Source organism: Haliotis cracherodii, unplaced genomic scaffold (assembly GCF_022045235.1).
Source record: "Haliotis cracherodii isolate W230 unplaced genomic scaffold, xgHalCrac1.p SCAF_5, whole genome shotgun sequence".
NCBI lineage: Eukaryota > Metazoa > Mollusca > Gastropoda > Lepetellida > Haliotidae > Haliotis > Haliotis cracherodii.
In genome coordinates this window covers 1,240,677-1,267,395 of record NW_027266308.1, presented here as the reverse complement: position 1 = coordinate 1,267,395, position 26,719 = coordinate 1,240,677, and the positions used below count along the sequence as shown (strand labels likewise).

The 26,719-nt window shown below is 41.4% G+C and overlaps 1 long non-coding RNA gene across 1 annotated transcript; it reads right to left on the bottom strand.

The window, feature by feature from the left end:
* Nucleotides 1–10,385: 10,385 nt before the first annotated feature.
* On the bottom strand, nt 10,386–21,482 carry LOC139443222 (uncharacterized). Its single transcript, XR_011651722.1, has 4 exons — nt 21,312–21,482; nt 15,937–16,166; nt 14,294–14,397; nt 10,386–12,022 (listed from the first exon to the last, which is right to left on the bottom strand). It is a non-coding gene; the product is annotated as an uncharacterized lncRNA (long non-coding RNA).
* Between the last annotated feature and the right edge of the window lie 5,237 nt (nt 21,483–26,719).

The window sequence follows — 26,719 nt, the reverse complement described above, 5'->3', positions numbered from 1 at the left end:
AATGTTAAATAGCATGCTTTTTTTTGGTGGTGATCACGTTTCTGAACTGTATATACTTACTTTACGGTGTTTCAATTGTGACAATATTTCATATGATGATCAAACTGAACACTGTAGTCTGTCTTACAGACCCTGATACATTTATATCAACTACAGCCCATGCAAGTCTATAATGTTTGGCAAGTCCAGATTAGTGCAGTCGAAGAGAATCACTGGGCTCCCTTTTTATTAGATTTTTATTTTCTGTATGATATGTTCATTTCAGAGACTATATGTTAGTCTATGAACACTGATGTTCTTCCAGCTACACCTGTGTGGAGCCTGCAGACAAGGAGTGGGGGAGTCGGCAGCACAACTCTACCTGGACCGGTATTATAGGCATGTTACAGCGGCAGGTGCGTGTCACAGTAGGGCAGTATCTAACTCTACCTGGACCGGGGTTATAGGCATGTTACAGCGGCAGGTGCGTGTCACACTAGGGCAGTATCTAACTGTACCCGGACCGGGATTATAGGCATGTTACAGCGGCAGGTGCGTGTCACACTAGGGCAGTATCTAACTCTACCTGGACCGGGATTATTGGCATGTTATAGCGGCAGGTGCGTGTCAGACTAGGGCAGTATCTAACTGTACCCGGACCGGGACTTTTGGCATGTTACAGTGGCAGGTGCGTGTCACACTAGGGCAGTATCTAACTGTACCCGGACCGGGATTATTGGCATGTTACAGCAGCAGGTGCGTGTCACACTAGGGCAGTATCTAACTGTACCCAGACCGGGATTATAGACATGTTACAGCAGCAGGTGCGTGTCACACTAGGGCAGTATCTAACTCTACCTTGACCGGGGTTATAGGCATGTTACAGCAGCAGGTGCGTGTCACACTAGGGCAATATCTAACTGTACCCGGACCGGGATTATTGGCATGTTACAGTGGCAGGTGCGTGTCACACTAGGGCAGTATCTAACTCTACCTTGACCGGGGTTATAGGCATGTTACAGCGGCAGGTGCGTGTCACACTAGGGCAGTATCTAACTGTACCCGGACCGGGATTATAGACATGTTACAGCGGCAGGTGCGTGTCACACTAGGGCAATATCTAACTGTACCTGTACGAGTAGCTAACACTGAAGCACACAAAAGTTTCAGAATAGTTTGCCAGATGCTAATATGTTCAGTGAAGCGCCTGTAATATGAGACGATAATGGTTCTGTAGTAAGTAGCCTAATGTAATCACTGAAGTATTCCCTAAGAGATATAAGGTGCCCTTTATGCTTCAATAATATCTACTTGTTTCGTGCATCAAACAAATCAAACAGCATTACGTGGTGTTGAATAATAATTTCCACTATGTATATTTAACTGTGTTACGAATCATGGGAATGTAATCTGTCTGAGAACGTAGATAGAAGAGACAAAACTCTTTCCATAATCAGAAGATATAACCTGTTAAACAACAGTCCAGGGTACAATTTCCACTCTACCATAAGTATATGTTTATGAAACCAAACGAAGCGTTTTCTGGTAAGGCTTTTATTTACGTAGGTTACATTAATTAAAATAACATAGAACATAAATCCAGTGCATAAATTTGTAGGAAAGGGTATGGGCACTCGCGTTTTTAAAATGCACATTTATGTCTAAAATCAAGAGCTCGCATTATTTGTCGCATTAAATTCCTGTTTTACAGTAACGTGGTGATGATACCACGCGTTCAGGTAAAGCAGAGCGTACCCTGCCCCATCGATGATACCATTCACACACACACAATCTCACACACACACACACACACACACACACACACACACACACACACACACACACGCAATCTCTCTCACACACACACACACACAATCTCTCTCTCTCTCTCTCTCTCACACACACACACACTCACACACACACACACACACACAATCACACACACACAAGCACACACGCACGCACATACGCGCGCACACACACACGCACGCCCGCCCACACTCAATCACACGCACACACATTATCATCACACAATCACACACACAATCACAAAATCACACACACAAAATCACACACAGATGCAAAGGCAAGTCAATTGTTCATAAACACGGAAACATATATGCATGTCAAAACAACATCATTTTAGTTTCTGATGCGTCAAATTTAGAAATGTCCCCACAACCCTACCAAAAAACAGTCGTATGATGCTCTTTGAAATCTTCGCAGAGAGTCACCCTCTGTCATACAGTCCTGAGGAAAGTTGTTGTCACTATGAACCTTAATGCACAGATCTAAATAGGAAAGAGATGACGCTGGTTCTTTATGGATACTGGTAAGAGGTGAATTGAAACGCAGAGGTTAATCCAGACATCTGAACCCAGACAAGATTAATGAATAATTAACACATATCATTAAAACACACGTCAGATTCCACTGTTATTATAATACGTGTTAGTTTTACAATCGAAAAAGGCAATAGAATGTTTCAAATAAGTGGCAACAGGAATAAGTAACAGACCCAGTAATAAATGGCAGTGCGCTTGTACGGAATGTGTCACTGTGGATTGTCTTGAAAGAGTGCATGCTCTGTTCTGTATTCCAAAAGCTCAAACCTTTGGTGTCATTTGAGATACAATCGAGCTTGCACTTTCTGCTAAGATTTCAAAGAGCGTCAAACGACTCTTGCTCAAAAGTTGTTTAATAGCTTCTATTTACAACATTCAAGCCCAAAATGTTTTATGGTTTGATTGCGGGGGACATTTCCACATTGGACCTTCCTTCCAGGAGGCAGATCTCTGCCCTGTGCCCTACTCTATGACCCCTGAAAGGGCCAGTGTGCTGGAGTTCTCAGTGCATGTCCTGTTGACGTACAATGTGGCAGTGTACATGGTCCCTTCCTCGCCCCACCCCACGGCAGCACAATGGCTGGTGTTGCTGCCGTCAAAGGGGGCGGGTGTACCTGGGGCTGACGGCGGCCTGCTGCTGTGTGTCTCTGCTGCTCACGCTGGCAAGGACGAAGCTGGTGCGGGGTGTCTTGTCCACGGGGTCTCACAGGGGGGCTCTCACAGCTCGAGTCTCGCTACGCCAAGGTAGACATTGTCCCATCTTCCTCTCCGTCATCTCACCTTCCCTCTCCGCCATCTCACCTTCCCTCTCCGCCATCTCACCTTCCCTCTCCGCCATTTCACCTTCCCTCTCCGTCATCTCAACTTCCCTCTCCTCAATCTCACCTTCCCTCTCCGCCACTGTGTTACAGATCTCCCCTGTAGAGTACCATTGTTACAGATCTCCCCTGTAGAGTACCATTGTGTTACAGATCTCTCCTGTAGAGTACCATTGTGTTACAATCTCCCCTGTAGAGTACCATTGTGTTACAGATCTCCCCTGTAAAGTACCATTATGTTACAGATCCTCCCCTGCGGAGTACCATTTTGTTACAAACCTCCCTCTATAGAGTACCATTGTGTTACAGATCCACCCCTGTGGAGTACCATTTTGTTACAAACCTCCCTCTATAGATTACCATTGTGTTACAGATCTCCCGCTGTGGAGTACCATTGTGTTACGGATTTCCTTTGTAGAGTATCATTGTGTTACAGATCTCCCCTGTAGAGTAACATTGTTTTACAGATCTTCCCTCTGTAGAGTACCATTGTGTTACAGATCTCCCCTGTAGAGTACCATTGTGTTACAGATCTCCCCCTGTGGAGTACCATTATGTTACAGATCCACCCCTGTAGAGTACCATTTTGTTACAAACCTCCCTCTATAGATTACCATTGTGTTACAGATCTCCCGCTGTGGAGTACCATTGTGTTACGGATTTCCTTTGTAGAGTATCATTGTGTTACAGATCTCCCCTGTAGAGTAACATTGTTTTACAGATCTTCCCTCTGTAGAGTACCATTGTGTTACAGATCTCCCCTGTAGAGTACCATTGTGTTACAGATCTCCCCCTGTGGAGTACCATTATGTTACAGATCTTTCCATGCAGAGTATCGTTGTGTTACAGATCTCCCCTTTAGAGTATCATTGTGTTACAGATCTCCCCTGTGGAGTACAATTGTGTTACAGATCTTGCCCTGTAGAGTACCATTGTGTTACAGATCTCCCCTGTAGAGTACCATTGTGTTAAAGATCTCCCCCTGTGGAGTACCATTGTGTTACAAATCTTTCCATGCAGAGTATCATTGTGTTAAAGAGCTTCCCCTGTAGAGTACCATTGTGTTACAGATCTCCCCCTGTGGAGTACCATTATGTTACAGATCTTTCCTGTAGAGTACCATTGTGTTACAGATCTCCCCTGTGGAGTACAATTGTGTTACAGATCTTGCCCTGTAGAGTACCATTGTGTTACAGATCTCCCCTGTAGAGTACCATTGTGTTAAAGATCTCCCCCTGTGGAGTACCATTGTGTTACAAATCTTTCCATGCAGAGTATCATTGTGTTAAAGAGCTTCCCCTGTAGAGTACCATTGTGTTACAGATCTCCCCCTGTGGAGTACCATTATGTTACAGATCTTTCCATGCAGAGTATCGTTGTGTTACAGATCTCCCCTTTAGAGTATCATTGTGTTACAGATCTCCCCTGTGGAGTACAATTGTGTTACAGATCTTGCCCTGTAGAGTACCATTGTGTTACAGATCTCCTCTGTAGAGTACCATTGTGTTACAGATCTCCCCTGTAGAGTACCATTGTGTTATAGATCTCCCCCTGTGGAGTACCATTGTGTTACAGATCTCCCCTGTAGAGTACCATTGTGTTACAGATCTCCCCTGTACAGGACCATTGTGTTACAGAACTGCCCCTGTAGAGCACCATTGTGTTACAGATCTCCCCTGTAGAGTTTCATTATGTTACAGATCCACCCCTTAGAATACCATTGTGTTACAGATGTTCCCAGTAGAGTACCATCGTGTTACAGATCCTCCCCTGTAGAGTAGCATTATGTTACAGATCTATACCCCCTTAGAATACCATTGTGTTACAGATGTTCCCAGTAGAGTACCATCGTGTTTCAGATCCTCCCCTGTAGAGTAAGCATTGTGTTACAGATCTCCCCAGGCGACCGGAGTCTTGTAGTTGTCAGGTCATGCTGTACAGCTGGAGCCTGTTCTGTGTCACAGTGACAGCCTTCTACACAGGTAACATCGTAGTCGATGTCCTCTTCACAACACTACAGGACCTGGTGAACCAGGGGATGTTTGACGTCGGGGCTGCAGCCGGTGGATATGTCCACAACATGTTCAAGGCAAGAGTGTGTTCGACATTATGATTATGTGGCGGTTATTTGCTCAAAGGCAAGACTCGTGCCTCACGCCCCATGTCATTATATCTCAGCATCACCCCCCAAGCCCCTCCACGCCACCCCAACTAGCATTGCATACATGGACCATACGCGGATCCAGAAAGGGTGGGTCCGAGGAGGTACATTAATTTCCATTGGCCGAATGCTCGTCCTATTCAGGGCCAATATCGTTAAGTCTACCTTACCTTGACCTTGAGTTGTGTATTGATCGCAGGATTGTGTTAATTAAGTATAACAATGACAACAAATGAAAACATCTATTCAATATAGTATGTAATCAGACAGTGTGTATATCAGATTAAATATTTATATGCTGTTAAAAAGTATGGGATCATGAAATATAAATGTTAATACCAAGTATTAGGACAAAGATAAGTGTTGACGACAAGGATTCTATGTTAGAACGTTTATGTCGGTAAAAAAATAACACCAAAACACATTCCATAGTTTACATATCTGTCACTCTTATTGATTCCGCTTATCATACAGTTGTGATTTAATTGATTCATTGTTTGTGTAAGAACAACCAATGCGGCGTCTGGAACGCTCGGAGAGTCGACGGGGTGTTGGCATGCTGGAAACGGGCAGAAGTCAGCCCGCAGTGGCCAATACGTTCAGTGTTTCACGGTCTGTGATTAGCAGACTATGGAACAGGTACCAACAAACCAAAATTATGGACGATCGACACCGTCGAGGTCGACGACAAATGGACAGGACATTGATCCGAAATAAGGCTCTACGAAATCGAGCTCAAACGTCGAATCAAATTGCAGCAAACTTTCATCAGGTTACTGGAGTACGGGTGAGACGATTAGGAATCGCCTACATACAGCTCATCTTCCTACTCAACAGCCACGTGTTGTGCCGCCCCTTACTAATCGTCATATTGCCAACAGACGTCATTGGTGTACACAACGTCGAAACTGGGGTAAAAATCGCTGGTCATGTCTTGTTTTCAGTCCCGATTCACGTGTCTGGCGACGTCGAAATGAACGTCAAGCCAATGTCAGCCTGTTACTTCATGAGAGATTTGGCGGTGGATGTGTCATGGTGTGTCGGTGACTGACAGAACCCAACTCGATATTGTGCAAGGAAGGGCTAATAAAACAGTAATGACAACATACTGACACCCTTTGAAGTCCCGTTTGCAAGCATGTGGGTCGACGTTGTGACTTCTTGACACAATATCCGTGTTCACTGTGCACTAATTGTCAATGCCTACCTCCCGTAGCACAGCATACGAAGAATGCCATGGCCAGCAATGAGCCCAGATGTTCCCCTCATTGAACACGTCTGGGACATGATAGGGAAGCGTGTGCGTGAACTTAGGTAGCGACCTCGTTGGCTGATCTTGGCCATGCAATGCAAGAGCTAGGAGTCCTCCCAGTCTTTACACTATCACATGATACCCCAAGTCTTTCCACTGTCACGTGATCCTCCAAGTCGTTGAACTGTCACATGATACCCCCAAGTCTTTCCACTGTCACATGATACCCCCAAGTCTTCCACTGTCACGTGATCCTCCAAGTCGTTGAACTGTCACATGATACCCCCAAGTCTTTCCACTGTCACATGATCCTCCACGTGTTTACACTGTCACTTGATCCCTCGAGTCTTTCAACTGTCACATGATCCTCCAAGTCGTTACACTGTCACATGATCCCTCGAGTCTTTCCACTGTCACATGATCCTCCAAGTCTTTCCGCTGTCACATGATCCTCCAAGTCGTTGAACTGTCACATGATCCTCCAAGTCTTTACACTGTCACATGATCCTCCAAGTCGTTACACTGTCACATGATTCCCCCAAGTATTTACACTGTCACATGATCCCTCGAGTCTTTCCACTGACTTCGCTCGTCACGTCGAAGACCCGGGTTCGATTCCCGACATGGGTACAATATGTGAATCCCATTTCTAGTGTCCCCCGCCGTGATATTGCTGGAATATTGCTAAAAGCAGCGTAAAACCATACTCACTCACTCATTTCCACTGTTACATGATCCTCCAAGTCTTTACACTGTCACATGACCCTCGAAGTCTTTACACTGTCACATGATCCCCCACGTTTGTACACTGTCACATGATCCTCCAAGTCTTTACACTGTCACATGATCTTCCAAGTCTTTACAGTGTCACATGGTTCTCCAAGTCTTTACAGTGTCACATGATCCTCCAAGTCTTTACGGTGTCACATGATCCCCCACGTTTGTACAGTGTCACATGGTTCTCCAAGTCGTTACAGTGTCACATGATTCTCCAAAGCTTTACACTTCCACATGACCTTTCCAATCGTTTAGAAATATGTCTCTTACAACAGCCCAGTGGCAGTGCCTATTATCTAGTTCATGTTTTCCTTATAGACTTCAAACAACACCCTCTACCGCTCATTGCACCGTAAGATCGAGGCCAGCGTTAAGCAGGTCTCGTCAGAAGACAAAGACCACATTGCCTATCACAGGACCCGGTTACTTGGTTTGCTAGAAGCTCAACGTAAGGCAGTTAGAGATATATCACGATCGGGTTAAGTCTATGTTTCAGGGCAGTCAATGACAGACCTCGGGCTTCTACAAGTAATACTGCCCTTGAAATAGCTACATTGTTCTTATGGGTAAAATCGGTCATTCGAATTTGTCCTCAGTTGGCAATACAACCCAATAAAGACACGAACCAGTTTATGTTAATCATCTCTTAGAAGTATCTCAACAGCACTGGCTCACGTCACAAGAACTCGACTGACGTCATTCGACACTGGCCTTCGATTCCGCCAACACTGGATTATGGCCATTTCGTGTGCAACTCGACCGTCCGTTTTGGGAGAGTTGATGTACTGTAACTAATCATGCAGTGATTGATACTGGTACCTGCAAGGATGCTCAGAGCACCATATTAATGCCTGATAGTTGCACTTCGGCGCAATCTGTTGAGTGTTTGTCATGAATATTGCCATTGTTTTCATCCCAACATATGCGAGAGACATGATCAAGCCATACATCATCAGTTGACTCGTGAGGCCCCGCTCAATAAGTCCACAGAGCTACACCAGCCACCATGTTTCTTTACTTTAGCATGCTTATAATATATGACGTCACTTGGCAACATGTGGCCCGTCGTTAGGCAAAACATGGAGATTATATAATTAAGATGGCCCCTTCTTTTCCTGTTAATTTGAGGGTGGTTTATTGATAATTCAAGCCATATTAGTTATAATATAGAGAAAATCACTAAGCTTTTAATAAGGGATGTGTCTGCTCGGAAAGCAGAAGGTCGGAGGTTCGATCCCCTGGACGCGTCATACTAAATGACGTTACACGAAAGTATTTCTTGTTTCCTTGCCTGGAGCTCTGCATTAAGCTGATAAAACAGGGACTAGTCTGTTCAGAGTCACTATACTGTGTCTGGGAGTGGTATCTATGTTAATCAGCGGGATGGTATCTCAGTAGGCTAACACTATACAAATCAGCATAGGTCCGTATTATTTGAAGTACATTTCCCTCCTATGAAATTATTTTTATGTCATCAGAATTTCATTCAGCCTTTCTCAATGACACGATGCTTTAAGACAATGATCAGCAATAACACACATTGAAAATGCATTATTTGGTTTGTCTCACCCTGAGTTACAGCTGACATATCACTCATGACGATATGAACTGTCAGTGCAATATACACCTGTTTTAACAAGAGAGGTAAAATATCCTAAGTGTATCCTCTTAGAAATTCGACTGACTCCGTGGTCTAGTGGTAGAGCGTCCACCCGGAGGGCGGAAGGTACGAGGTTCGATTCCAAGTCGCGTCATACCAAAAGAGTTGCTTGTTGTTACCCTACCCTGCTCTGCGGTATTAAGGGGCTAAAACATGGACTGATCGGCTCGGGGTCAATGTACTGTGTCTGAGTGGGGTATTCATGTTAAACTACGGCATGGTATCTCAGTGGGCTAGCACTATAAAATCGGATAAGTACAAGCTCACACCCAAGCATGCACACACATGCATTCACGTCGCTATATAAGCAATAATCTTGGATGTGACGTTAATCCCCATTTCACCTCACCTCACATCTTATAAAACCATATATGAATCCTGCTCTAACACATGTCACTTATCAGCTGTTTTTGCGTTCCAGATTAATGAACTTCTTTGACAGTGGGCTCGTGGAGCAAATAATCCAACAATGGACAGCAAGGAAAAAAGTTTGTTTCGCACACAAATCTCAAGGACAAACACAATTTCACATAAGCCACTTCCGGACACTATTCGCTTCAATGTGTGTTGGATTGTTCTTAGCAGTGGTAGCGTTGTTGATTGAAATGAACTGGAAGGGGAACTGACACTGTTAACTCTGTGCATTTACACAGTAACTATACATTGTATGAAACATTTACATTGTTTACAGATACATTGAATAAAAGATTTACAGAGTAACTACATATTGTATTAAACATTAACACAGTGAATATACAATGTGTGAAAGATTTACAAAATTTATACAGTAAAGAGTTTTAAACATTAACACAGTAAATATACATTGAATAAAACACTTACAGAGTTATTGTATGTTATACATTTTTGAAACAAAGTGTATGAAACATTAACAGTAAATTTGCATTGTGTGAAAGATTTACACATTGAACATTTACCCTTTAAACATACAGTGCATGAAACATTTACACCATAAATAAACATTATCTAAAACATATACATAGTTAAAATACCTTTGTTTGAACCATTTATACAGTAAATATACAGCTTAAGAAACATATCAAATAAACGTTGTATGCATTTACACTTTAAATATACAGTGAATGAAACATTTACACTTTAAACATGCAGTTCATGAAACATTTATACTTTAAATATACAGTACATGAAACATTTCTACTCTAAACATACAGTGTAGGAAACATTTACACTTTAAACAAACAGTTCATGAAACATTTCCATTTTATATACAGTGAATGAAACATTTACACTTTATACATACAGTGTATGAAACATTTACACTTTAAATATACAGTGCATAAAACATTTACACTTTGAATATAAAGTGCATAAAACATTTACACTTTAAACATACATAAGCAGACTGTCTGTATGAGTGAATAGAATGTCTGTATGCGTGAGGTAGTAGAATGTCTGTATGAGAGTAGAATGTCTGTATGAGTGTAATAGCAGACTGTCTGTATGAGTGAGTTAGCAGACTGCCTGTATGAGTGAGTTAGCAGACTGTCTGTATGAGTGAGGATATGAATGTCTGTATGAGAAAGTGAGTAGAATGTCTGTATCAGTGAGCAGAATGTCTGTATGAGTGAATAGAATATCTGTATGTGTGAGGTAGTAGAATGTCTGTATAAGAGAGTTGAATGTCTGTATGAGAGAGTAGAATATCTGTATGAGTGAGTAGAATGTATGTATGAGTGAGGAGGTAGAATGTCTGTATGAGTGAGTAGAATGTATGAGTGAGGGAGTAGAATCTCTGTATGCATGAGGCGGTAGAATGTCTGTATGAGGAAGTAGAATGTCTGTATGACTGAATAGTATGTCTGAGTGAGGGGGCAGAATTCCTGTATGAGTGATGGAGTAGACTGTCTATATGAGTGGGGGAGTAGGACGTTTGGGTTTTTGTTTGTTGTGTATTGCCGCACTCAGCAATATTCCAGCTATATGACGGCTGTCTGTCAATAATCAAGTCTGGACCAGACAATCCAGTGATTGACATCATGAGCATCAATCCACACAATTGGGTTACGCTGACCAACCAAGACAGTGAGCCTGACCACCCGATTGCGTTAGTCGCCTCTTACGACAAGCGTAGTCGCCATTTACGGCAAGCATGGGTCTGCAGCAAACATCAGTTCCCACATTTCCCAGTTCATGCTGTTACAGTAGTACTAATGTTCTGGCTGTGTGGAGGAGGTGACTTGTGGTACACTGAGAACAGGACCAGGGAAGAGGAAGAAGAATCATGATGAAAGTTACCTCAGAACTTGGTAACATAAGAACATAAAATAACTCCCATTTTGAGTTATAACAAACAGAATAACAAACAGAATAACAAATACTTTCACAACTTTTCCTCCCAAGGATACATAGTTTTGAATCTGAGTTATCTCCTTTTACAAGGAAAACATACATGGCACCAGAACAGGATTGTGCAAGAACACAATGCCAGTCAAAGACATAGCATATTTTCTTCAGTATAGCGCGCACCTAAGTATAATGCGCACCCCCCTCTAGTGGATTCAGTATTTTGGAGAAAAAAATTTAAACTCATTATGGCGTGTATAATGAGCAACCCCCTTCTACACAGCTGTGTTTTGGAAAAAAACATGCACACTATACACAAGAAAATATGGTTAAATTAAAGTGTCACATTATGTCACAGAATCATTAATAAAATATGGATTAATATTTACTAACAACCTTTTCACTGAATGTTGTGTTGGATTTTATTACACAATTAATGAAACAATTCTACCTATTGTGGTAATTATCACAAAACTAAGTAATTATTATTCAAGCTTGATGGGGATGAGAGAAAACACGATGCAAACACCTGTGGATACAGGTTCTACAGCAACAAATCAGAATCAGTCGTTCAACAAGCAGTTTTGTGGAGGTTTTCGTGGGTCGAATGTATTGGTTGCATACCCTGAATGCGTTGCTTCGTCTTGTGGTTGAACAGAGGCAACAATCCCCCAGGGTGGTTCCATCAATCAAGTCACGGTCCCTTGCCTTATAAAGAGTATGATAGTGTTCCACATTAAGATATTATCTCCTGTTTTGTAAAATGCTTTATATCTTTCTTTCCCCTCTGAATCCAAAAAATTATTGTCGGGATAACAATGTTTAGATGGAATTTTTAATTTCTTTCCGTCAAACTGACAAATAACTGAAATTGGCATGTATTGCCACCGAAAAACATTTAAGCAAAACATATTTGTGAGTTCCTGAGAGTATTTCAAAGTCTTAACTAAATGAATCAATAGATAGTCGTGTAATTTCCTCGCATGTTGTGGTTTCAAAGAGCTTCCTTCTACTTGAGGGGTCATCTCCCTTCCTTGGCTTTGACAGCCGATGTGGCTCACCTGGTCAGTGTTTAGAGATTGCTGGCCAAAATCAACCCCTTTACTTCCTACTTTTTGGTAAAGTTCATTACCTAGCCTCACATGTATGAGAACTTTAAAGCTGCTTAATGTATCCCTGGCTTAATTCTGGCCTGAATTTCATACTTTCTGTCCACATTTGAATAATGTGTCAGATTCCTTTCAACGTATACTTATGTCATCAGGTTATAACATAGGTGCTTGTTGGAGGCAATAGAAGCCCAAACATTTGTGTTTGTAAGTTCGAGGAATTTCTCACGATCACATCATGTTATGAATGTCAGAACCATATTCCATGAATGTATAAAGCTCTGCAATGATCTGATTATACCAGGAAGGCAAACAACTGACCATTAATGGCTTTGAGCTTTAAAGATTTGTTCATTTTTTACAGTTGAAAATATGTTTTAGGGTGATATTATCTAGACAGCCTAAACCATGTATGGGTGCATGAGTGAGTTGGGTTTAACGCCGCTTTTAACAGTATTCAAGTTATATTGCGACGTGTCAGCATAATGTGGGAGTAAAGCTCGAAGTGATGCAGGTCTCAGACGTTTACCACTTCGGTGAAACCCACGAGCACGGGTATAGTGCTGACAAACCTAGAAACATAATCGGGGCGAACCGGGATTCGAACCCACTATCATAGGTTTCTGGCGTGCCCAAGGGACACAACTCTGCACAGTGAATCGCGGCGCCTTAGACGACTGGGCCGCCTGTGTCCCCCAACCATGTATGGAACTGATCAATGACAACCTTCTTTTATGAAACATGAATGAACTCCCATGTTCTGTGTATGTTTGTAATAACTTTTTTATTTAGTACAGAAACACATTTTGTAATACATTGCTGAAATAAACATAATTTTAACTCTTTTGTATTGTGGTATTCATGTTAGATAGGAAAATTATTGAAGTTATATCCATTTTCACTCTTGTCTGAGAAACTACATTTTAATACAACACATAAATTACAGATTTGCCTTGTGCAGACTTTTCTTATTTGTCTATAGGTTCTGCTACACAAAATCAGATTCAGCAATTATGATATACTACCATGACCCTACTTTTGATAGTTATAATCCATCCACATGATTCCCTGTTTGTATGCTAATTAAGCAAAGTTAAACATCTTTGTTGAAAACACTAGTTTGTGGGTTTTGTCTATATATGTCAGTGCTAGCTGGAATACATTAAATTTACACCCCAGGGGAATGTCCGACAAAGTCACATTTATAGATAGCTAACAAAAGCCATCATTTGGTACACAACCAAACTCAGCTGACCTTAACTGTGTATTTTTGACATGGGCCATGAATCCCATGAAGAATATGATTGACCTGAGCAAATTCAGCCATCTCTCTAGTTACAAGTTTACTTTACTAATTCTTATATTTTAGTACAACATAGTCTTTTTTATTGAAAGTGTGAAATTTCTGCATAATTATCGAAAATGTGAAATTTCAGTATATTTCTGTTGTCTGTATTGACGAATGAGCTATCTCGGTCTGTCACAAACAAATGTGTAAATACTGCAAATACATGTAGACTGAAATGTCCGCAACACAATAGCTCTCTCTCCCACTCACTCACACATTCTCACACACTGAACTAATCGCTGCAAGACAGGTACTTCAAACTGAACCCTTGAGATTCCTCGTACTATGAAGGTGGCACAGAAATTCTGCTACTTGTGGGATGTGGACATGGATGCTTAAACTCTTCATAGGTCGCAAAATGGTCAAAGCTCTTCCATTTATTATCATTATATCCGCTTTGGGTGATTGGTGATGTTTTTGTGATGCATTTCTCATTCTTCTTTTGATTCTTAGTGGAAACGTGCCAAAACAAGCGTTTAAAGCTTCTAAAAAAACTAATCACCCAAACTAGTAGTGCCTTACCTAGAGTGCTCACAGCAACCCTAAAGCGCCACAGCGGCGACTGCTCCAGGTGTGCCCGGTACTCTGTTGTGTGTCGTGGTTTGGCAGTGGTCCATGTTCCTCCGCTGCAACAAAGTTGTAAATTTTACAATAAATTGTATATTCATAAAACTTATCCTATCTCACACTAGTCATTTCTCATTCTTCTTTCGATCCTTACTTTCCGGATCGAAAGAAGAATGAGAAATGCCTAAATACAGGCCTCTATGTGTCTGGTCATTAGTCTAAACAAAGGCCTCTATGTGTCTGGCCATTGGTCTAAACAAAGGCCTCTATGTGTCTGGTCATTAGTCTAAACAAAGGCCTCTATGTGTCTGGTCATTAGTCTAAACAAAGGCCTCTATGTGTCTGGTCATTAGTCTAAACAAAGGCTTCTATGTGTCTGGTCATTAGTCTAAACAAAGGTCTCTATGTGTCTGGTCATTAGTCTAAACAAAGGCCTCTATGTGTCTGGTCATTAGTCTAAACAAAGGCCCATATGTGTCTTGTCATGAGTCTAAACAAAGGCCTCTATGTGTCTGGTCATTAGTCTAAACAAAGGCCTCTATGTGTCTGGTCATTAGCCTAAACAAAGTCCTCTATGTGTCTGATCATGAGTCTAAACAAAGGCCTCTATGTGTCTGGTCATTAGCCTAAACAAAGGCCTCTATGTGTCTGGTCATTAGTCTAAACAAAGGCCTCTATGTGTCTGGTCATTAGTCTAAACAAAGGCCTCCATGTGTCTGGTCATTAGTCTAAACAAAGGCCTCCATGTGTCTGGTCATGAGTCTAAACAGACCATTCCAATATTTCTGAATCCCCTTGTCCATTTTGATAATCCCACTGTGCATGAAACGAGGATATGCCCATCATATTCCATGTGTTTGTCAGGTCTATCTGAGTGAAAATACATTCACCCCTTGCTTTAAATGATAAACATTGCTGTTTAAGTCATTGCAATTTTAACTGTGCCATAGAATTTTTAACTCTGGGGATTGCTCTCATGGCATCCACTGTGAATAAAAGCCTGATCTATCATACAGACGGGAATCACACACATGTTCTGGATACAAGAACAATTCCCTTACTGACTGACTGACAAATGACTAGTGTAGGAAGTATCAATACCTATGACATAAATTTACACTGATGGTGGCAAGGTGAGATTATTAAGTAAGGACAGTATTGAAATTCATATCAAATGCAGAGGATGATATAAATAATATTCAGCCATGATTAGCTTTAATTAAAAACTATTATGACTGATCATGAATACAGCAATTGCAGTAATTCAATGAGTATTTTATATAAACCGGGACCAGTTGAAATTTGTTAATTCGATACGAAACGTCATGGTTGCCCTGAAATTCACAGTTTGAAGACGGTTAGTTCAAACTTAATGTTGCGTTGGTATTGCTTCAGCTATATAGCAATATTCCTTTAATACGTTCAAATAAATACGAATGTGTGTGGAGGAAAACGTGTGACATTCAAGTACTTCTGGAAAGAGCTGTCCAGCTGCAAGGTGATCGCAGACAGTAATCTAACTCGACTTTACCTATTTCAATATAATTGCAACATGTAATTAGTGTTTTCAATGGCAGCTGACTAATGGGAATACTTACCTAGAGTGTAGACATTGCTGTCGCTGTGCAGCCACACCTGTAAACAGACGCTGACCACTTTACTTCCGGTGCCGGCAAGTACTCTTGGCACCTCCTATTGCGGCACGGGCAGTGAAGAGTTTTCTACCTTGCTGTGAAGAGTGTTTCCGTGCCTCATTCAGCCACAGTCGAGTATCTCGCCACAGAACTGCATGCCCAACTACTCTTGTCTAAAACTTGATGTAGATTATCTAAAGAAGGTATGTACATGAACTGTAACAATCAACTGAATGAAAAAAATGATTCTATGCATGTAGCGTCGTTATTCACAGGAGTAAGTAACAATTTAACACCACTTAACATGTACAATGCACGCGAGTCTCCTCGACTGTGGTTAATTCTCTTTCACTTCTGTATTAATTAAAATTACATACTGCCACTCTTTGAATGTTGTCTGTAATGGTTACAGTTAAAACGGCACCTCAGCAAAACCTCACCAAGTGAAAACGGCTACTTTATTGCGCCTTATTTTGATTTTTTTACCTTGGTACTGAAAAAAATGAAATTAAACTTACATGGTCACTTGCAAACACAAATAATTGTGAAATGTTAACACAAGACAAGACCACTACAGTGAGTGGTTTTAAAGGGGCACTGATCTAACGCAATTCCCCGGACTGGTTGTTGCCTTTGTTATTGTTTTTTTCCCCGCGAGTACCCGGATGATACGCAACGCAACTGAGCGTGACCAGAAACTGGGCTACCGTCTGCAAGGACAGTTAAATAAACTTGGAGGCTGCAGGCAATATTTGTTTTACGCATTTTTGCATAAACACTGATTGGTTAACTGTGATCTATAAAGATTTCGACAAAGGGCGCATGCTAATTAATTTCTCCAGCCTAAACAAACAGATAAAAAGAACGGCGGAGCTCATCGGATGTTGTCTTTTGGAAATACCCCAGATGGTTATAGTTTAATACTAAATAAAGTATCCATGCAGTGAAAGCATTTTCGGATTTCGGATTGCGGTGATAATACGATTACTACTCCCTTGTTGTCATCCACATTTTCTCGTATAACCCTACACTTGTGTATTTGTCGTCATTCACTTGATGCTCAGGTAATGAATTTATTACAGGTACAATTAGTGGTAGCGCCACTTAGATTACCTGATAAAGGTTCCCATTTGGCATTTATTGTGTCTGGGGTAATTATTCAATCTAAATCCAGGTTTGAAGTGAGGTTAAATGTGTGTTATGTAATATGCATGTGACAGCCCAACAAGAGATGAATGATCAGTTGATTTACTTTTTTTTTTAAATCAACGGATCGTTCCTAGTCATCAAAGGATTAACAGAAAATACGTTGATTGATTAATCACTGTTATCTTGCACAGTGGATATGTCAAAAGTGAGTGTTTACATGTCTAGGTTTACTAAACCAAAGGGAATACACTCATATCATGGCATGAAGTGCCGATGTAAAAACAACATACTTTGTTCAAAGGGTTAACTGATAATACGTTGATTGATTGATCATTGTTATCTATCACTCAGTGGATTTTTTAGGAACCGTGGACGTTTTGAAAATAGTTGTCACGTGGGCTTTCTCAGCCGACCCTTGAGACTTGACACCTATGTGAAACACCTGAAACAATCCAAGTGATCAGTTGAGAAACGAACACGGATTATAATATCCCGAAACGATATATACCTTTTAAAATAATTGATTGTTACAGAGACATGTGACATCGAATAAGTTTCTTTGTACAGCTGCTGACGAGTGGGATATTGTTCCTTTGTGTGGATATTCACGGATACATTCCACGAACAAGGAAGTTGCCTAAAATTTATACACATAAATTTGGTAGGTTGTAATTATGGTATTTGCATTTTGTTTTCCTTCATTTGAACCGATAATTCGTTCTTGTTTCTCTACGTCTTGGTTGGGAAATTCTTTAATGCGCGATAGACGTTGTTTTCACAGGTCTTTTCCCTTGTAAGCGTGTATATATTACCGTCTATTTGTAAAATGTGATTCTCTCAGGCAATTTATAAAATGTGTAAATATTTCAGTAATTTTGACTAAAAAATCTGTCCAGATTGATTAAGACTATCAAAAGGGACTACAAACATCACAACAGATTATTATGTCGGATTAGAAGCCAAACAACATAGAAATGTACTTTTCAACGTCACATTTTCAGTCTCTTTGTGATGACATTAAACATCAAAATGTTTGAAATTTGTTATAATAATAATAGAGATGGAAATGTTTTTCAGTCAATTTGTAAAATAACTTAATATTTAGACGTTTAATAAATATGTTACACATTTTGACAGTAAAATAATATACACACTATAAAAAAGCAATGCTCAGGTGAAATATTTACTTCATGTTGCAAGTCAAAATAGTGTAAACGAAAATCCCAAAATTACCAAGCAAGTGACTTATCAAAATTTCGTCACCATTACCGATGCTACCCACAAAGATACCTACATTTCCTTATCATCTCGAAAACTGTATTTCATTTTGTTGATCAATGTGACCATACGCCCTTATTACTACCGGTATCCATAAAAGTGACTAATGTGCTTACGAATGGCGCAGTAGAGGTCGCGAACTAGTCTAGATTTCTGCTATACATCTGGGTACTCACAGGGAAAAAACAATAACAAAGGCAACAACCAGTCCCGGGGAATTGCGTTAGATCACTGCCCCAATAATGCCGCTTTTAGCAGTATTCCAGTTATATCGCGACATGTCAGCTTAATGTCGGAGGAAAGCCCGAAGTGATGCAGGTCTCAGACGTTTACCACTTCGGTGCAACCCACGAGCATGGGTATGGTGCTGACAAACCGAGAAACATAATGGGGGCAAACCGCCAACCACTACAGACAAGGCTGATTCAGGAGGGCTGACTCAGGGCCGATGTGAGGAAGTACTAGTACCAACTAGATGCCTCTAAAAGAGGTAACACTTTGTCTGTTGGCTTCAAGTGAAGATGTGATGTCTTCTATATTGAAACCCGTCACCTCTACAATGTTGGAGCGCGCTTGGAGACATAATTAAACATGCACTTCGTCATGATGTTTATTACCTTGCTAAGTAACTAATATACCAAAATGTATAGATGGTACAGATTGACGAATCGTGTGTTATACATGAATATGGACACATTAAGATCTGTAGTATCATGATATAACATTGCCAAAAGTATGTAAATCAGCGTAAGGCAATGGCGGAGGCACTAACAGTTCTCAATATTGACTTCTCATTGTCTGGTATTTTCTTTTCTAGGAATATTGTTCACCATGATGTTCAGAATGTCATTCTCGCTTATATTAAAGCGTGTGGCAGTTTTGATACTATATAAAATATCCAGGTACTTAGCAAACCTTTATTATGGGCAAGGTGTAAATGGGCCTAGTTGCCCGAACACCTATAAAATATTTTACTAATTAATCAGTTATAACATTTATACTAAGTTTTCATATCATAATTAGATCCAAAGCCAGGGCTCTTATAAGTTATCATTGTGCAACAATGACACAAAATTTCATATAATTATAGAGCGGCACGTAGTACATATTTATCAAGGACAATGCAGATACAAAATATTAGTAGTTTCAGTTATAGCTTTTCAGACAGATGCTTGCCTAACATGCCTAAGGTAACGAGAACACATCTCCCAGACATGATATCCAACAAGACAAAAGATAGGTGTACATAGATTGCCTTGAACTAAGTAAATCACCTATATCATGCATATTAGAATAACATTCAACAAATACTTCAATTTTTCATTAAGGATTAGCCCATCGACAAGCACCCAGAGGATATGTCAACAAGATTAGTGCCAGTCAAACAGGATTAACAGGCTAAGTTATTCCCCTCTGTCTAACCATTCATAAATCAATGGGCACACTCCATTGTGTATCAACCAATCATATTCCTTTTTATTGTTCTAACTTTTAACAAATAATGCTGTGAGTAAATCTAGTATCACTATCACCCATGTTTTGTTCTACTATTGGGCCCCCAGGTATCCCCTTGAGAATTCAGGAGGGGGCTCTTCCATACCCACATCACCTGATTGATGAACCCAGTCTAGCACAGAGCACCTAACTACTTGTTTGTCTCCTACTGGTAAATTAGGTGAAGTGGGCGAATACCGGTGAGTAGAGGGGTACGTCATGCACAATGGTTCAGCAAAGTGACTTTCAGCAATTGTTAAAACAAGTTTAAACTACAAAGTTATTAATCCGTGTTTAGTGGTGCCTATACCAGATGTTTGAACTGTAAATTATCCTTGTCTCCAACAGATATTCATGGGAATGAAACAGCAGACAGACTGGCAAAGCTAGCTCTGGACAAAGCGGAGATACACCCTATTGCTTTCAGCTAACTGGAGGTAATGCAACATCAAAGCAGAAATGACAGACAAGCCCAATGGACGCAAGTGAAGGTTGCAGATGGCTTTACAAAATACAAAATTGAAACCCAAATTGGAAAAAAAGCCATACCCCTACTCATCTGTAAAGATGGTCAGCTCCTCAACCGTATCTTTACAGAGCAGCCAAAGTAATTACATCCATTTTTAAACATACAAATTTGTATCAGTTAGAAAAAAGAAACCATATCAATATAAAAGCAGAAAGATGGTCTAAGAGTAACAAACTGTTCAACAGTTCAACCACACGAAACAGGCATATTCTGTATGAACAATTATATTATATTTTGTCAACATAATTATGATCTCAGAAGGGCATTACTGCCATCAATCATCTAAACTGGGACTTGACTTTCAATGCATATCTTTATTTATTGTGATTATTTATTCTGAACTTTATTTTGTCATGGTCACTGAACAAAAGCCTTGTGGGGGCACCTCTATTGTGCTGACATGTCTTGTGTGAGAGGTTAACATGCACATTATATACAGATGATGTTAAAACCTGTCGTTTTACTTTCTTTATTATGCCTGTTTGGCATTATTTTTTTTAACATTTGAACATCTATACTGCCTCAACATTTCATACAACACAAGTGCATTTGTTTTCCATCCACTATGTGCTTATTACCCCGCTCAATGGATCAGTGTGCACTTAACAATCATTCTTAGCTCCCTGGGGAGTATACAACCCAAACTGCCTTGACGTACTAGAAGGTAAAAAGTCACATTGACATCTCATCCTACCGGGTACCTATTCACAGCCTAGCTGCTGAACAAAGTCGGTCCAACTACTCCCCACGACCAGTGTTGCTCAACTTGACATGATTTGTGACCTGTGCACTGTGCACAGGACCACATGCCACCAGCTCATGCATTCTGATACAGATATGATAAATGATCAATAATTCTGATATTAAAAAAAACTGTCTTGACACCTACTTCGCATACTCTGAGTTTCATGTTTTTCTTTGTGGGTCAGTCAACTGCTTGGTGGTCAATCAGAGTGTAAGCCCAGGCGTCCTCTGGATTGGCTAGTTTTAAATCTCTGTGTCCCACTTTCAAACCCATTTGTTTTCACCCTGCACTTTGCATCGATACTTCACTGTGCACTTGACTGGAAGAAAGCATATACTTGAATAAAGGTTAGTAGTTAAAGTTATAATTGTATTTTATGGCAGTATAATTATGCAAATCACTTTAGTTTAATAAATGTCTATATAGATCCTTAATTATATTTAAACATGTCTTATTTACTAGTATTAGTGTGTATGGTGAGTGTATGTATACTAGATATATTTCATTTCACTATATGTGTGTCTGTGTTAATCTAGGACATTTGTGATTTCAGAACTTGTATTTTGTATTAATTTGATAATAGTTTACATGTAATATTCATGTGTGTACATAAACATACCTTCATGATGTATTTTATATCATGAACAGGTTTTCACGAGGGTTTTGTCATATTTACGAGGGATTGTGACCACCCAAATACACCCCAGTGGGATTCACCGGGTGTATATATATATATATATATATATATATATATATATATATGTATATACTTATATATTACTTGCATCGTAACATAATATTATATTTATTGATTTATTGTACCATATTTATATTGAATGTGTAAATCCATTAAACTTACATATCTAAGCATATAATCGTGAAATGTTATAAATGATATATCAAGTATAGCTATAAGTGTGGTAGATTATTATTTAATCTGCTTCGATTTTGATGTACTGGATATAATTGTATGTTTATTATTGTATTGACTGTTCCAGGGTGTCGGTTTATCACGACAGAAAATAAATAATCAGACCTCACACCCTAGCCTGTGTCATTATGTTATCTGGTATACATATGCACATATTTATGGCTACAACAGTTGTAACATACTTAAAATTGTCAATACTGGGGCTTGATTGATATGTTGATAGGTAACGCAATTGACATATATATTGATTCAATAGTGGCAGGAAATATCAATACAGATTGATTACCTTAGTATCCTTAAATGACTAGAATATTTGTAGGCAACTTTTAGTCTTCATCAAATTATTATTGAACCTACAAGGTTTACTCAGCATCCCCGAACATTTAACAAGTATTATACTCTTCAGGAGCTCGTGACCCAATGGTGACCATTGCCTCTTACCTGTTAATCTGAGTAGCTCTAAACCCGTTGACATAAGTTTTAAAAGAAAGATGTATTATTAGTTTGCTTGACAAGGTGAAATTGATGTGGTATTTGTGTAAGTATAACTGTATTCTCACCCTACTGAAGGTGCCAGATACACTAACAATATCCTCAGCTACAATCACCATAAGTCATTGGAGAGAACATTGTTTAAAGTAACATGCACTAGAACCTAAAGAGGTAACATAAGCTTCATGAAGTGAGTGAGTGAGTGAGTCAGTCAGTCAGTCAGTCAGTCAGTCATTCAGTCAGTCAGTCAGTCAGTCAGTCAGTCAGTCAGTCAGTCAGTCAGTCAGTCAGTCAGTCAGTCAGTCAGATGAGATGAAGTGGGGTTTAATGTCTAACGTCGCGTCCAAGATTATTGCACTTATATAGCGATGTGCATGCACATGTGTGTGTGTTTGTGTGGCTGCTTGTACTAGTCCGGACTGATACTGATTTATAGTGCTAGCTCACTGAGATACCATGCCGCAGTGTAACATGAATACCCCACTCAGACACAGTATACTGACTCCGAGCCGACCAGTCCCTTAATGCTGAGCGCCAGACAGGGTAAGAACAAGTACCATCTTTTAACGTCTTTTGGTATGACGCGGCCAGGGATCGAACCCCGAACCTTCCGCTCTCCGGGCGGATGCTCTACCACTAGACCACGGAGGCCAGGACCCCCCGACCACGTTGACACTCAATTTTAGGATTTCTAACTATTTTCTCCAGGCCTTAGGGGCGATCGTAGTGTCAAAAGTAGGACTGGTGACCATAGGCATGGGTGCCAAAATTTCAAAAAAGGAGTATCATCTTGACACTCGGTGGGCGGGTCGGCCAGGACCCCCCGACCACGTTGACACTCAATTTTAGGATTTCTAACTATTTTCTCCAGGCCTTAGGGGCGATCGTAGTGTCAAAAGTAGGACTGGTGACCATAGGCATGGGTGCCAAAATTTCAAAAAAGGAGTATCATCTTGAAACTCGGTGGGCGGGTCGGCCAGGACCCCCCGACCACGTTGACACTCAATTTTAGGATTTCTAACTATTTTCTCCAGGCCTTAGGGGCGATCGTAGTGTCAAAAGTAGGACTGGTGACCATAGGCATGGGTGCCAAAATTTCAAAAAAGGAGTATCATCTTGACACTCGGTGGGCGGGTCGGCCAGGACCCCCCGACCACGTTGACACTCAATTTTAGGATTTCTAACTATTTTCTCCAGGCCTTAGGGGCGATCGTAGTGTCAAAAGTAGGACTGGTGACCATAGGCATGGGTGCCAAAATTTCAAAAAAGGAGTATCATCTTGAAACTCGGTGGGCGGGTCGGCCAGGACCCCCCGACCACGTTGACACTCAATTTTAGGATTTCTAACTATTTTCTCCAGGCCTTAGGGGCGATCGTAGTGTCAAAAGTAGGACTGGTGACCATAGGCATGGGTGCCAAAATTTCAAAAAAGGAGTATCATCTTGACACTCGGTGGGCGGGTCGGCCAGGACCCCCCGACCACGTTGACACTCAATTTTAGGATTTCTAACTATTTTCTCCAGGCCTTAGGGGCGATCGTAGTGTCAAAAGTAGGACTGGTGACCATAGGCATGGGTGCCAAAATTTCAAAAAAGGAGTATCATCTTGACACTCGGTGGGCGGGTCGGCCAGGACCCCCCGACCACGTTGACACTCAATTTTAGGATTTCTAACTATTTTCTCCAGGCCTTAGGGGCGATCGTAGTGTCAAAAGTAGGACTGGTGACCATAGGCATGGGTGCCAAAATTTCAAAAAAGGAGTATCATCTTGAAACTCGGTGGGCGGGTCGGCCAGGACCCCCCGACCACGTTGACACTCAATTTTAGGATTTCTAACTATTTTCTCCAGGCCTTAGGGGCGATCGTAGTGTCAAAAGTAGGACTGGTGACCATAGGCATGGGTGCCAAAATTTCAAAAAAGGAGTATCATCTTGACACTCGGTGGGCGGGTCGGCCAGGACCCCCCGACCACGTTGACACTCAATTTTAGGATTTCTAACTATTTTCTCCAGGCCTTAGGGGCGATCGTAGTGTCAAAAGTAGGACTGGTGACCATAGGCATGGGTGCCAAAATTTCAAAAAAGGAGTATCATCTTGAAACTCGGTGGGCGGGTCGGCCAGGACCCCCCGACCACGTTGACACTCAATTTTAGGATTTCTAACTATTTTCTCCAGGCCTTAGGGGCGATCGTAGTGTCAAAAGTAGGACTGGTGACCATAGGCATGGGTGCCAAAATTTCAAAAAAGGAGTATCATCTTGACACTCGGTGGGCGGGTCGGCCAGGACCCCCCGACCACGTTGACACTCAATTTTAGGATTTCTAACTATTTTCTCCAGGCCTTAGGGGCGATCGTAGTGTCAAAAGTAGGACTGGTGACCATAGGCATGGGTGCCAAAATTTCAAAAAAGGAGTATCATCTTGAAACTCGGTGGGCGGGTCGGCCAGGACCCCCCGACCACGTTGACACTCAATTTTAGGATTTCTAACTATTTTCTCCAGGCCTTAGGGGCGATCGTAGTGTCAAAAGTAGGACTGGTGACCATAGGCATGGGTGCCAAAATTTCAAAAAAGGAGTATCATCTTGACACTCGGTGGGCGGGTCGGCCAGGACCCCCCGACCACGTTGACACTCAATTTTAGGATTTCTAACTATTTTCTCCAGGCCTTAGGGGCGATCGTAGTGTCAAAAGTAGGACTGGTGACCATAGGCATGGGTGCCAAAATTTCAAAAAAGGAGTATCATCTTGAAACTCGGTGGGCGGGTCGGCCAGGACCCCCCGACCACGTTGACACTCAATTTTAGGATTTCTAACTATTTTCTCCAGGCCTTAGGGGCGATCGTAGTGTCAAAAAGTAGGACTGGTGACCATAGGCATGGGTGCCAAAATTTCAAAAAAGGAGTATCATCTTGACACTCGGTGGGCGGGTCGGCCAGGACCCCCCGACCACGTTGACACTCAATTTTAGGATTTCTAACTATTTTCTCCAGGCCTTAGGGGCGATCGTAGTGTCAAAAGTAGGACTGGTGACCATAGGCATGGGTGCCAAAATTTCAAAAAAGGAGTATCATCTTGAAACTCGGTGGGCGGGTCGGCCAGGACCCCCCGACCACGTTGACACTCAATTTTAGGATTTCTAACTATTTTCTCCAGGCCTTAGGGGCGATCGTAGTGTCAAAAGTAGGACTGGTGACCATAGGCATGGGTGCCAAAATTTCAAAAAAGGAGTATCATCTTGACACTCGGTGGGCGGGTCGGCCAGGACCCCCCGACCACGTTGACACTCAATTTTAGGATTTCTAACTATTTTCTCCAGGCCTTAGGGGCGATCGTAGTGTCAAAAGTAGGACTGGTGACCATAGGCATGGGTGCCAAAATTTCAAAAAAGGAGTATCATCTTGAAACTCGGTGGGCGGGTCGGCCAGGACCCCCCGACCACGTTGACACTCAATTTTAGGATTTCTAACTATTTTCTCCAGGCCTTAGGGGCGATCGTAGTGTCAAAAGTAGGACTGGTGACCATAGGCATGGGTGCCAAAATTTCAAAAAAGGAGTATCATCTTGACACTCGGTGGGCGGGTCGGCCAGGACCCCCCGACCACGTTGACACTCAATTTTAGGATTTCTAACTATTTTCTCCAGGCCTTAGGGGCGATCGTAGTGTCAAAAGTAGGACTGGTGACCATAGGCATGGGTGCCAAAATTTCAAAAAAGGAGTATCATCTTGAAACTCGGTGGGCGGGTCGGCCAGGACCCCCCGACCACGTTGACACTCAATTTTAGGATTTCTAACTATTTTCTCCAGGGCGATCGTAGTGTCAAAAGTAGGACTGGTGACCATAGGCATGGGTGCCAAAATTTCAAAAAAGGAGTATCATCTTGAAACTCGGTGGGCGGGTCGGCCAGGACCCCCCGACCACGTTGACACTCAATTTTAGGATTTCTAACTATTTTCTCCAGGCCTTAGGGGCGATCGTAGTGTCAAAAGTAGGACTGGTGACCATAGGCATGGGTGCCAAAATTTCAAAAAAGGAGTATCATCTTGAAACTCGGTGGGCGGGTCGGCCAGGACCCCCCGACCACGTTGACACTCAATTTTAGGATTTCTAACTATTTTCTCCAGGCCTT